The sequence below is a fragment of the Gossypium hirsutum genome, chromosome D02, assembly GCF_007990345.1.
Source record: "Gossypium hirsutum isolate 1008001.06 chromosome D02, Gossypium_hirsutum_v2.1, whole genome shotgun sequence".
NCBI lineage: Eukaryota > Viridiplantae > Streptophyta > Magnoliopsida > Malvales > Malvaceae > Gossypium > Gossypium hirsutum.
This window is the reverse complement of record NC_053438.1, coordinates 2,431,011-2,446,074: the sequence shown is the minus strand read 5'-3', so window position 1 is coordinate 2,446,074 and position 15,064 is coordinate 2,431,011. Positions and strand designations below refer to the sequence as shown.

General features: G+C 31.5%; 1 pseudogene; it reads left to right on the top strand.

The window, feature by feature from the left end:
• Positions 1-700: 700 nt before the first annotated feature.
• Positions 701-2,450, top strand: LOC107934844 (berberine bridge enzyme-like 28; annotated as a pseudogene).
• The last annotated feature ends 12,614 nt before the right edge of the window (positions 2,451-15,064 follow it).

Sequence of the window (15,064 nt, the reverse complement as noted above, 5' to 3'; positions counted from 1 at the left end):
CCAAAGGTAAGTGCGATGTTCCCTTCACTTTCATGCAAAGCGACATTGTTAAATATGAGACGTTAAATTGTAACTTCAGCAAAAAATTAAAATTAATAGCAAAATTTAATAAATTGAATTTGCTAATAAAATATGAGACGTTAAATTGTGTTTAATTGTGCAAAATTGATTCAAAGAGTCATATGACACCGTCAAGGAAGTACGCAGGGAGAGAATTTTGACTCATTTGTCTAATTTTATGTTAATTAACTTATTTTTATTTTTGTATTGAATATTGATTGTTAACCCATATCTGCTTTTTTTTTTATAATGATTTTATTTATGGACACTTATATAGAAACCAATATTATAACATTACAATATTGACTCATTTATTTTTTATTTTCTAGAAGAATAAATTATTGTGACTATGAATAAAAAAATTTTATAATCTCAATTTCGTTACCTTTTTTTCCCTTTGAAATTCCCAAAGTGCACCTTGTTCCAAGTATCTTCCCATTTTACTGTAAGTCAAACATCCACATTCGTATGCAATAAGAAAATTTTTTTGACGATTTTTTGGAATAATTTTGAGTGATTAAAAAACCCAATTTAGTTAGACAAGGAAATGAGCAGCATATGCCATTATTATATATGAATTGACTTCAAATACCTGGGTTTCTTGAATCAAACTTTGTTCACATGGCGGCTCAAAGCATTGCCTCTATAAATAAGGGGAATATCTTGCTGAAATCTTCACAAATTCATCAATTCCATAAACATGAAGTCCCTTCACCATTCTCTGTCATTGCTTTTCATTGTTGTTTGCTCATTGTCATGGGTGAGTGCTTCAGCTAATAGCCATGATGATTTTCTTGAATGCCTTTATTCATATCATCCCAAGGAATCCTCTTCCATTACTCAAGTTATCTACACTGAAACGAACTCTTCATATGCAGCAGTTTTGGATTCTTCCATTAGGAATCACAGGTTCTCTACGCCTAATACCCCCAAACCATTGGTTATTGTAATGTAACACCATTGAACATTTCCCAAGTTCAAGCAACGATTCATTGCTCCAAAAATTATGGCCTCCAAATTAGAACTCGAAGTGGTGGTCATGACTTCGAAGGTCTTTCCTATGTCTCCCATGACCCATTTGTTATTATCGATTTGGTTAATTTGCGATCAGTCGATGTTGATGTCGAAAACGAAGAGGCGTGGGTTCAATCAGGTGCAACCGTGGGTGAAGTATACTACAGAATCAATGAAAGAAGCACGAACCTTACCTTCCCAGCAGCTGTTGTCCGCACTGTAGGAATTGGTGGGTTGATTAGCGGTGGAGGCGATGGTTTATTGTTCCGAAAATATGGTCTCTCGGCGGATAACGTGATCGATGCGCAGTTGGTCGATGCTAATGGAAGAGTTCTTGATAGAAGATCGATGGGTGAAGATCTGTTTTGGGCCATTCGAGGTGGCGGAGGGGGAAGCTTTGGGATCGTTATTTCATGGAAAATAAAGCTGGTTCATGTTCCTTCAACTGTGACTGTTTTCTCAGTGGGCAGGACCTTGGAACAAGATGCAACACAGCTTCTTCATCGTTGGCAATACGTTGCACCCAATCTTCCGAATGATGTATACTCACTCGTTGCGATATCAACGACGAACGCCAGTGAAAATGGGACAAAGACGGTTCTTGCCACCTTTATTTCATTGTTCCAAGGTGGTGCCAATGAGTTTATTCCATTGATGCAAGAACGATTCCCGGAGCTTGGACTCGTTAAGGAAGATTTTATTGAGATGACTTGGATCGAATCTCTATTGTTAATGAACGGAGTTTGAAACATCGGAGATTTTGCTCGACAGGAGCAACAGGTATTCCCTTCTTCCTCCTTCATTCAAATCAAAATCTGATTACGTGAGGGAACCAATGCCTGAAATAGCATTACAAGGGCTATGGCCCCAACTTCTCGAGGTCGACGAAGGAGGCATAGCAGTTCAAAACATTATTGCTTACGGTGGAATAATGGAGGAAATCTCAGAGACAGAAACTCCATTTCCACATCGAAAAGGCACCTTATACAAGATAAACTACAATATCGGTTGGCTAGAGGAGGAAAACAATAATTCTCAAAGGTATATAAGCTGGATGAGGAAACTTTATAGCTACATGGGTCCTTTTGTTTCGAAATCTCCACGAGAAGCGTATGTTAATTACAGAGATCTCGATATTGGGAGAAATAATGATGATGGCAAGGCAAGTTATAAGCAAGCAAGCATTTGGGGACGTAAATATTTCAAGAATAATTTTGATAGGCTTGTTTATGTCAAGACGAAGACTGATCCAAAGAATTTCTTCAAGCATGAACAAAGCATTCCTCCTCGTTTTCATTGATAGAAAAAAGAAGATTATATTATGAGTTAAATTTAGTACCTAATAATTCTAAAAATTCGTCATCACTGTTGTTTAGAATGACTAATTCTTCAAAATTCAAATCTAGTTCAATATTATCATGTACAATAAGTACTCTATACAATTTCATTACTTAATAATACATTGATTCCGTTTTCCAATTTTAATTTAAGTCAGTTTCGATGATCTTATCAGTTTCGTCATCGGTTTAGACAATTTGATCAATCAATTTCAATAAAATCAATCGGTTCAATCCCTGTGAGATAGACCCTACTCTGTATACTACAAGTTTAATTTATTTTTGATGTACTCAACACCCATCAATAGTCCATACGCCTTTAGATGAGTAACAAAAAGCTGACGTGGGCCAATTTATAGTGGCTTAATAACAAATTGAGCCATTCAATATTTATACATTATATCAATTTGATTCTAAATCTATAAAATTCAACAAATTTAACCTTCAATGTTTATAAAATTCGTCATTTTAGTTTGAATTCTAAAAAATCAATAAATTTAGCCCTGAACATTTACATAATATGACAATTTAGCTCTAAATCTAAAAATTTTAAAAAGAAAAGGAAAAATATTTAAAAATGTTTATTTTTTAATATTCCTTAATGTACCTCAAAAACCCGCTGAACAAGGAGAGTATTTAACACCATTCGTATTGTGCTCATTTTAAACTAATGCCATTTTCATTCTAAAAAGTCAAGTTGGCTTAAATCCAAGTGAGTTCCATATTTTAGATTAATATCATATTATTTAATTAAATTCCTCTAAAAAATAACAATTTTTTTTTGTTTCTTAAACACAATTTGATAAATTTAAAATTCTTTTCAATTATACATAAAATTGCAATTAATATATTTATTTGAAATATATAATTATAAATGTTTATTAAAAATCTAATTATACCTTGATTTAATCACTCTCCATCTTCATGAACACAATCAAACGTTAAATTATTTGTATTTTATAACTCTTAATGTGTAATGACAGAAAAAAAACCCAAATTAGAAATATTAATAATGATAACCAAAATTTTAAAAATTTTAACAATACATAATAAGCAAAAAAAGGATGAACACTTAAATTTTTGAAAGTTTTAACAATAATAATAAATAAGCAATGAATTCTTGAGCGAATGACATTAAAATTAGACTTAGGGTTTTTTTATTTAATTATAGAATATGTAAAAGTATAATAAAAACTATATTTATAATTTAAAAATAATGAATTTTATTTTGGGTTTTAAATGGGTTAACATATAAGGCTTATATATATAATAGTATTTATTTTACACCACTTTACTACCTGATTTTGTCTGGTGTGCTACCTAATTTTGGGGCCTCCGAATATAATAACCACATAACCATTTTCATTTTTCACATTCCAATATAATAGACACCTCTGTACTAACTCAATTTACCCTGTTGGTATAATTGTAATTTTGTTTATACATGGTACGCATTGAGTCTAATTGTAATTCCAAAATATAAATTGTATTTATAAAAAATCATTTGAAAACTACAATTAAAATAATTATTTAAATATTTTTATTTTAAAAAATTCACCCTACTTTTAAAATCTTAAATCAATCAATAAATCACTGTATTAATAGCTGATTGCTTTAAATAAATCATTAAATAAACTTTTTCTCACTTTCATTTTGTTCCATACCTAGTTAAACTTTCCACCCAACCTTCGAGATGACAAATTTTCCATGTGGTGGACAATATTACCCTTTCATTATAGATATAAATAGGTAGCCAAGCTCGTTGTGGTAAGCAAAACACGAGAGTGAAAGTGAAACACAACAAACAGAATCATCCATTCAAATGGCATTGACCTTGCCCAAGTTTATCGTCCTCAAACCCAGCGACAATAATGGCTACTTAAGCTATATACGTGAAGGCCAAAACAACCTTGGGTCAGGGATTTAAATTGCGGTCGCGGTCGTGTTTTCGGTCGCGTCGCGTTTGTCGCGGTCGCGGACATAAAGGACGCTATTGCGGTCACTGCGGGTATCGCGATCGTGAATTTTTTTTCAATTTCGCACAACTTATTGTAAAACATAGTAATTATAATTATAATTATAAAAAGTCACTTTTAATGATTTTTAGAGTGTTTTCTAAAACTTATGAACCTTTATTAATATGATATGAGAACACAACTTTTATAATCATTAATTATTCTTACATTTATTTACGAATTTTCTAAGAATGTTATATTAACTAATAACAAAGTAAAAAAAAGGAAATATTAAACATTTATCATATTTAATAAGTTTGAAAGTTTTTATATATAAAAGAATTGAAAATTCATACCTGAGAGATGTCTTCAATATTTCTTGACAGCTTTGAAGATGGTGAAGATATAAACATTCTATGCTGCAAAAAGAAAAAAGGAATAGATAAATTAATGTATAGATTCTCATTAATTATTCATATTTCCTACCACTTATTCTCACTCTCATTCTACTTTCATATATAATTTAACATGCTTCGATTCTTAATTATCTTTTCATAAAATATACTCCATTCATTTATCTAAATATATATATTATTTTAAATATTTTAATATCATCAAAATTAAGAACAATAACAAAAGTTTTCTTAAAAAAAAAACATACCTTACAAATAATGATAGTGGTACGATTTAGTTTTCACCAATTAGTGGAATGACGAGGAAGATCAAATCCTTCACCTTCACTTTGGGAGCGTTCTTGACTTGATTCTCTTGGCCTTTGTCCAAAAATATATCCAAAAAAAGTAACATTTTCACCTTGGTTTTCATATAATTGATATGGAGGATATATTTGAGGAGGAGGATACATGAGAGGTGGAGGTGGGTGATACATTGGTGGAGGAGGATGCATTTGAGGCTAGTATGTCACACCATAATTAGGAAATGGTGGATAATAATCGTATGGTTGTGGATAACCATGTAAAGGTTGAAAATATGAAGGTTGTTCTGGTGGATAAAAACCTTGAGTGCTAGTAGATGAATCACTATACCCAAGGTTACTAGAACTCGATCTCCTACCAGATGAAGAGCCTATAGAAGTATGCTTCTTGCCTTTTCCCTTTGATGAAGCTCTAGGTTCACTTCTATCTCTCCTAGGTTCAGGAAACATATTTCCATCAAACTCTGATCTGTCACGAAAATGTCCACCAGTGGTACCAACCCCATATTCTCCTCCATACTTACTAGAAGACCTAATTTCACCTCTATCACCACTATATCCATCATCCTCATCAATTGGACTTAAACCACCACCATCGGGTCCACCGCCACTCTGACTTGGAGTTGAACTAGAACTTGACTGGCACAAAATTTGTTGTTGAGATTGATCAACATCTATTTCATCATCTGAGGTATCCACAGGCAACACACCGGCATTTTCACCATCTAACAATGGATTCTCTTTCTCATGAAGCCATTCTGATAGTGGATCAACATCTTTAAAGATATAATCAAGGCTAATAGGATTAAAACTAGCATTTATATCATCAGTGCTTTTTTTTTTTTTTGATGCCTCATCTTAAGCCTCATATTATAATAGGCAAACACTAGATTTTCAAGTTTTTTATACTTTAACTTATTTCTTGCCTTGGTGTGAATATAACTAAATGTGCTCCAATTTCGTTCGCAATTTGATGCTGAAGTTGTTTGACTAAGCACTTTAATTGCTAATTTTTGTAATTCGGGAACACATGTGCCGTATATTATCCACCACTCAGCTGCATAATATTATTTAAATTTCAAAATAACTTCAAAATGTACAATATAATTAAATAATATAAATTAAATTAAATAATTTAATTAACTGTTTACTCGGATTCATTTGCTTCCAAGCTCTTTGTGCTTGTGGAGTACCGAATGTCTCATGTTTATCTCTAAATAGTAACAACTGCATAAATAAAAGATAGAGTAAAAATAAAAATAAAAATTCTATTTCAAATTATGTAACTAAGTTACAAATAATAGTACTTGAATCTAACTTGATTAACCATTCTGACTTGAGTATCAAGAGAAGGTTCTAATCTTTCAATTATTGATCGTGTACCTTCTAATGTTTCTATTAGTACATTCTCAGAATGCTCCACCCCAAATTGAAATTGAGGATTGAGAAAATAACCTAAGTATAGTTTATAAGAATATCATCAAATAATAATAATCTAAAGCTTAAAAAAATAAAATATAGTTCTTAATTATATGAAACATTTTATCTTACCAGCTGAATGCAAGTCGGAATGCATAAAATTCCATCTATTGTCAATAATCTTTTCATACTCTGTGAAATATCGACAATCTTGTTGAATTGCTCGTTTAGCTCTATCAACAGCCTCATAAATAAAGCCTATCGTTGGTTTTTCATCGCTATCCACAAGTCTCAATACTCTTACTAAGGGCTCGTAAACTTTTATGAGGTCATTGGCTTTTTTCCAAAAATATTTTCCCAAAACAAATTTTTGGCTTCATAAGCAGTCCTTGACTTTTTCTGTCCCCATTTTGATTCTTTAAATTCCTATATATTCATAAGAAAAATTTTAAAATAATATAATTTAAATTATTTGGAACTAATAAAATCACTAAAGGTTACGATATTTAAGTAATTATATTAACTAATTATAAAATATTGACCTTTGAATTAAACATTTCTCTCAGACCTTGCTTTTGTTTTGTTATCTCTTCAAGTTGAATGAAATGAGTGGCAAATCGAGTAAGAGAGGGTCGAAGTATTTGTTTCCCTTGTGTATACTTCTTCATCAAATCAACAGTCCAAATGTGATTGTATATAAAGCAAGTTACTTTCTTTGCCTCATCTAACACTTTTGCTACACTGGGCTTTTTCCCAATATCTTCAAGGCATAAATCTAAATAGTGAGTTGTACATGAGGTCCAACATAGATGTTTGCTTTTCAACATTAATTTTTTTCCAGAAGCTTTCATTGCTGCCTCATTATCAGTCACTATTTGGATAATGTAATTTTCTCCAATTTCTTGTACAACTGAATCTAACAAACAATAGTAGAATTCAGCATCTCTACTACGGACACTTGAGACATCTACCGATTTCCAAAAAATGGTTCCTTTACTGCAATAAACAAGGAAATTAATGATGTGCATTTGATTCAAACTGTTGGTCCAACCATCACACATTAGAGTCGCACCCAATTCTTTCCCATGAGTCTTTAGTCCATTTACCCAATCACGAACTCGTTGATACTCTGACTCCAAATACACATCTGAAACCTCATAAGATGTTGGGACCTTTACACTTTGTCCAACTTCTGTTGACACTTGAATTAAGTTATACAACCATGGAGAGCTTACTAATTGAAAATGAAGTCTTTCATATATTAAAAATTTAGATACCGCTTCACCTATCTTCCTTCGAAAACTCTTTAAAAAAGAGTCATTGACCTTTGGTTGCTTTGAACTTTTGCTTCTAACCAATTCAGGTATAGCTCCCCTTAAGGTAAACTCAGACTCACTTGGGATGGATTTATGTGTTCTTTCTCTATGATATTCTCTAGCTAATCCTTGAGAAGATCGCCATTCTTCATAAATGTTATCCCAACCACCAGTACTTCCTCTGAATTCTTCCCTTCTATGCCACTCATGTTGTGATTGGATACTTTCTCGAGTTTCTTGCCTTATAGCAGAAACCTCATCAATGAATTCCTCGTGTTCATCCTCCTCTTCTCTCAATTGAGATAAGAATTCATCTTTTCTCCTCTTTTTGTCTACTTTCTTTATGTTTCCTTCTTTCAGCATATTCATCATACTTTCTGTAATGACACCTGTTAATAAAATAAAAATAATTCACACTTTATATTATTATCAATTATATATAATCTTTATTGATAAATTTACAATAACATTTAAAAATAATAATAAAGTATCACATACCAGTAACATTAGGGCATGGTGCAACATTGCCGGTTTTATGAGCAATGTGCTCTTTAAATCGTTTTATTCCTTCTTTCACAACTTTACCACAAAGTTTACATATGATATTTCCTTTCGCATTTGGCACTGGAGTTCCAAAGTGCCAACCTATATCATTACTTGGTGCACCCTCCAATCCTTTAGTTGGGAACTCTTCACTTGGTGGCATGCTTTATTTTTATTTATATATAAGAAACATAAAAAATATATTTAGAAATATAAGCAACTCATTACTTATATTATCAACAATATAGTACAAAAAAGTAAATATCATTAACATGAACAATTTAAATTTATTGTATAATCCATACATAATTTATTTATTTATTTTTTTAAAAAACAACAATACACTATAACCCATTATTACTTGGTTCCAAAGTTTTTGGTATAAATAGTTTGTTTTGTTCCATCTTAATAAAATTTAAATTCAAATTGGACCAAATTTAAAAATTCAAAATTTTCTTATTATGCAAATTAAATTATATTTAGAAATATATATTTTTTACTTTCTTAAGTTAAATCTAAAGTTTTTTTTTATTGTGTTAATTTTGCTAATAAATGAGAAGCCTTTCTAAAGCTTCTTCTTCTTCTTTTTCTCTCTAATATGAGTTTATAAATATTTGGGTCATGCAAGATTCTTCTTTAAATTTTTGGGCTCTTTCATTTATTGTTTCTAAATAAAATGAATGTTTTTTTTCTCTCTTTTAGTCCTCTGCTTGTCCAATCATTTATTGTGTTCTATTTACTTAATACTATTTTTTTTATTTATAAGCTAACTAAACATCTTCATTTTCTGATTTCTTTCAAAAGGAGTGTTTTTGTTTCTTTTTCTTAGAAATGTTTTACTTTTTTTTTTACTTGTTACAATTAGATTCTTAAATTGCTTAACATTTATATTTGAAGGTACCATTTCATTGGAAATTCCATAAATCCTTTTCTAGATTCTTGTGGACAAACATTTACTTTATCAACAAACATATGATAAAATTTCGTGTTTCAAATATTTTTAATTTTTAATATATGAATGTTTGTTCATAGATAACAAAGACTTAAGGGGAAAATTAACTATAAAGACTTTATTACATGTCATATTAAAAATTGTGTCCAAAAATTTATATATATTTTAAAATTTAATAAAGAAATTTTCTAATAATTATTTTAAGAAAATTTTTAACAATTGACAGGCGGATAAAATGGAAGGTGGCTGCAAATTGAGGTTACCAACTTACCATTTCTCAATAAAAGAACCATTTACATGCCTATTTTCTAGTGGTTAAAATGGACGGTGGCTGCCCTAATTAATGAGTAAAACAAGAGGCAAAGGAAAAAAAATAGAGCAGCATGCCAATAAAGCCATAAACCAAAATAAAAACAGAAAAATAAAAATAAAATGAAACGATTCTTTCTATTCCCTAACCCTAACCAGTAGCCTCCAAGGCTCCAAGCCTCCAACTCTAAACTTCAACCTCATCACTCATCAGAATATCAACAAAAATGGCCGAATATGTTGGCTCTACTGCTGTTGAAAGTGTGAAAAACCAGGTAAAGGAATACTGGCTTAAAAGGGCTGAGAAAGAACTAGAAGAAACCTAGAACTTCGAAGAGGAAATAGATGGTGTCCGTCAAGCGGTTCAAACGGTGTCCTTAATTCTAAAGAACATATTTGCACTGCAGATTCAAGACAAACAAGAAAAAATCAAGACAAAATTTCAGGTACTACTTACTTGAAATTTATCAATCTCTAAATGTGCAAGTGATTAGGGCAGGGTTTGCTTTTCAGATTCAAGTCCTCGGCTCCTTGCTTTCATCTCCTGCTTGTTGTTTGCCGAAATATAAGAAACAAAATTTCATATTTTCTATTGCTTTTGAGTTTTGATTACTTTTTTCTGTTTTTTTGGACTTCTTTTTACTTTTTTTTGATTGAAAGCTCTCTAATTTTGCAGGCAGGGGAATATATTCCCTTTTGTTTTATTGTGTTTCACTGTTTCTGTTGATTTTTGTTTGAGGGGATGACTTTTTTTTTAATTTACTGTAACCGAAAATAACGGGAATAGTGGCCCGTTATTGCCGCAATTGGCCGTTACCAGTTAAATTGTGGCCGCGACCCACCGTTATTGGCGTGACTCCGCTTCACACCGTTATTTTCAGCAACAACAGTTTCGGACGGTGCCACTACCGCTATATAACGACCACTATTCTGATACCGGACCGCTATTTAAATCCCTGCCTTGGGTTTCTCAAGCCGTGAGTCCATATGCTAAGTTCGAAGTGGAGATTTCCGACACAAATGGCTTGGTGCATATAAGAAGTTGCCAAAACAACAAGTATTGGCAACGAACCAAAACCGTTTCCATCGCCGGAGTCCCACAGGGCCAGTACTGGATTACCGCCACTGCTCAAAACTAGGAGGAAGATCAATCCAAGGAGACATGTACGTTGTTCAAGTTTGTCCCTGTAGACCATGCTACTGGTAAAGTATGAATCGTGCATGTCCAATCAGGGTTCAATTTATGCTTATGGCTAGGGAGTGATCTGATACTTAATCGCTGCGTGTCGGCAAACTACCGGGAGTTTGATAGTAATGGCTTTGATATCTTCAGCATTATTGATTGTAAGTAGTTACTGGTTTTGCCAAAGTACGTTGCCTTCAAAGGACATAATAACAAGTACCTGTGTGTTCGTGAAAATTACTTAGCATTTTCAGCAGGTGACATTGGTGACTCAACTGCTGGAAAGTTTTGGTGGGCCGACCCGAAATGGATTTGGGTAGGATATGATGACCCTAGAAACAATGATGGCACCACATTTCGCCCTGTCAAAGTTGACGATAAGACTATAGGTCTTATCAACCTGGGCAACGAAAACTTCTGCACGACCCTCACAGGACAAAACGACGTGGAATGGCTTAGCCCAGCAATCCCAACCATCACCAAAGAAGCCAAGCTAACGGTGGAAGAGCCAGTCTTGCCAAGGGATATTTATGATGGCTAATATGATCTTGGTAATTTCAGGGTTTACGATGAAACAACCTTCATTATTGCCAAGAATTTTGCTAGTAACTATTCCCAAGAACCCACCCATATGGACATGAAGCTTTCATATACAAATATCAAGACTAGTACTTGGAAGAGTAATTTTTCGCTCAAATTAGCCATGGAAGCTAAAATGGAATTCAACGTACCATTGATTTCTCAGGGAAATATTGAAATGTCTGGTGAATTTCACTCAGATGTCATGTGGGAAGAGACCAAAGAATCGAAAACTTTAGTAGACGTTGTACACAAAATTGTTGTGCCTGCGATGACTAAAGTGACGGTAAGTGCGATGTTCCCTTCACTTTCATGCAAAGCGACACTCTTTATGATGGGACCATTGCCACTACTGAAGTTCAAGGTGCCACTTACACTGGTTCCAATTACTACAGCATTCACTTTGGGACTGAAGAAACAAAGCTGGAGTCGAGAAAGAAGCCGGAGCTAATGTAATCTATGAACACACAAAATTTCATTGCATTGCGTGTGTGTTTGTGTGGTGTGCTAGAACGCGTGTGAGTAAAATAGAATCGTGTTTCCTTCATGGATGCATGCGTTTATGTTTTCCTATAATTAAGTAATGTTGCATGCATAGCCTAGTGGCATTGTATCTCTCATGTTTAATGTGAGATATATAAATCATGTATGCTATCTTTATGTGGTGTCTAGATCAAATATTTGTACTCCTGTTTTATATTATAATTTATGAGTTGTTGGTTGATGGTTAAAAATTTCTATCATTCGCATATTTTATCTAATAAACATCTTTATTTTACAAATGAAAAATAATTACTAAAGGTAGATGGTTGAGAGTTAGAGGAATTCTTGCAGATAATTCAATAATATATGAGATAAAGTTGCAACAAGGTAATCCGTACATATTCTTTCAGTCCTAAATCAGTATCAATGAGCCTATGTTTCATTCCTGTTAAAATTTCGTGTGCTTCAACCATTTCGGTATATTCTAATCCATTTCGGTCAATAATTAGTACGTGCCGGCCCAAATCGATTGATACAAAATAGACATTTTAAACTAATTTTTTTCTTAACCATTTTAAATTTTCAAAATTATATTTAAAATGAAAAGTTGTTAAATTGAATTATTCAACCTAATTAATAATTTTAAAATTTATATTTAGATATAAATATAATTGAGTTATATTTGTATGTTAATATAATATATAATTTATTTTTAACTAAAATAACAAATAATTTATAAAAAAATAAAAATTAGACAATAAATATATGTAAAAAATATTTAAATGTATATAATTTATCAAAAAAATTAAAAGTTAAACTATAAATATATATGGAAGAAAGTATTTAAAAACATTGGTAAACTTAAAATGATATATTGAAACATATGGATACCTATATATACGACAAGAAAAAAATGATACACCCACTAACTACCTTCACTATGGATAAAATGTCAAATCATATGGCTCTTTCTTCAAAATGCATCAACTCCAAACCTCTTAGTTGTTGTGATGCTAATTTATCTAAAATTAATACTATTAAATTTGTATTGAAGATCTTTACGAAGATTAAGTTATTGGATTTTCAATTTAATAGCGAGCATTTGATCGAATTAAGTAAAAAAATTTTGAATTAATCACATTGATGAGTCCTATTTTAATATCTTAATCAATTTAAAAATTTTTCGAGTCGAGTTTAATTGAGTGAAATAAAATTCAAGTCGAATAGAATAGAATCGAGTAAAATTGTTCGAGTTAAACATGTCAAATTAAAATCTTGTTGCAATATAACTAATTTTATGTTGGAGGACATAAATTTGAAGCCATATATATTTGAAAACTCTTTCGAAACAAGATAAGAAAAAAATAATTTAGTATTATAAACTTGAATTATTAATTAATTTATTTAGGTTCCAAAATTATTATTTTAAATTATTTTAACTTTTTTATATATTCTTTAGAATTATTAATTTTTATAAATATTTAAAATTTTAAAATTTTTTTGATTTTCTTTTTTGTAGTTGTTATTGAGAGAGATCAATTTGCTCATATAATGTGAGAAGTTAATAGTTTGACAAATTCCTTGATTAAGATAAACATAAATAGAAATACTATGTTTATGGTCTAGAATAGACTGTTATAGTGGTGTACTGCTGTTACCCTTTCTTGCAAGATCCATAAAAAAAATTCTAGTTTATTAGAAATGCAATTTTTTATTGATGTGCTTTAATTAAAAAACCCCATCACTAATACACCATTAGAAATTTACGAACTTTTGTTTTTCCAGATTCAATTAAATCTAGTGACTATGAATAAAAAAGAATATCTTTCTCAGTTTTCTAACCTTTAAAGTTTCTTTCAAAGCACATCTAAAAGAAATACAAGAACGAAAGCTTTGAATAAGCTTTAATATTCCATATGTATACAATTTTAAATCAAATCAAAGAGTTATCTTCTTAGAAGGTGAGAGAGAAAATGATTAAAAAAAAATAGTAAGTCAAATTCTCCGACTATGACTAAGCTTTGAATTTGGAATTTATATTCTAATTTCTTTTAATTTTTATATTTTTAAAATTTTTAAATCTTAATATCTAAATGAAAATAATTAAATTCGTTAAGTTAAATTTTGCTACTAATTTTATATTGTTAGAATTAAGTGACCCGAATCTTTATTTAAATAAAATACAGTGAAAAAATAAAATAAAAGTAAAATCCCTATAGAACTACACTTCTTTTATTTTATTTTAGAATAAAGTTTTTTAAACCTTATTAAACTCTATCTATTTGATATTGATTAGAATAAGGTGTTTCAATCTTACTACACTTCTATTAGAATATGATTTTACAAGTCTATAAATAGACATAGTCTTGTAATCATTCGAATTCAACATAGTGAATTTTCTTCTCCTCTGCCCGTAGTTTTTCTCTCGAAAGGATTTCCACGTAAAAATCTGTGTGTTCTTTATTTTTATTTCTCTTTTCCCTTCGATATATTGTCATTACCAACATTCTATTTTTACAAATTGGTGTTACAGCTTCTGAGTTGTTCATCTCAATCACAGTAATGGCGTATTTGAAGTATAAAATTTTGATGTTGGATCGCAACACCAAATTCGTGTTGTGGCAGATAAAGATGCAGCCAGTTCTTGCACAGATGGACTTAGAAGAAACCTTACTAGGGGTAGATAAGATGCCTTCGACATTGACGGAGGACAAGAAGAAGTGCAAAGATCGAAAGGCGTTAACACAGTTACATCTGCATTTTTCTAACGAAATTTTGTAGGATGTGATGAAGGAGAAGACCGCCGCTGGATTATAGAAGAGGCTGGAACAAATATGTATGTCGAAAACTTTAACCAGCAAGCTGCATATGAAGCAGCGTCTTTATACTCATCGTTTGGAGGATTGTGCGTCTGTGCACGAACACTTAACAGTATTTAAAGAAATTCTCTCAAACTTGGAGGCCATGGAGGTTCAGTATGATAAGGAAGATTTAGTGTTGATTCTACTTTGTTTGTAGCCCCTGTCTTATTCAACCTTTAGAGGCACAATTTTATATAGCCGCGAGTCTCTCACAGTTGATAAGATTTATGATTCTTTGACCTCGTATGATAAGATGAAGCATTTTATAGTTAAAGCTGACTCTCAAGGAGAGGGTCTCGTTGTTCGTGAGAGACAAGATCGAAATGTTGATGATGATC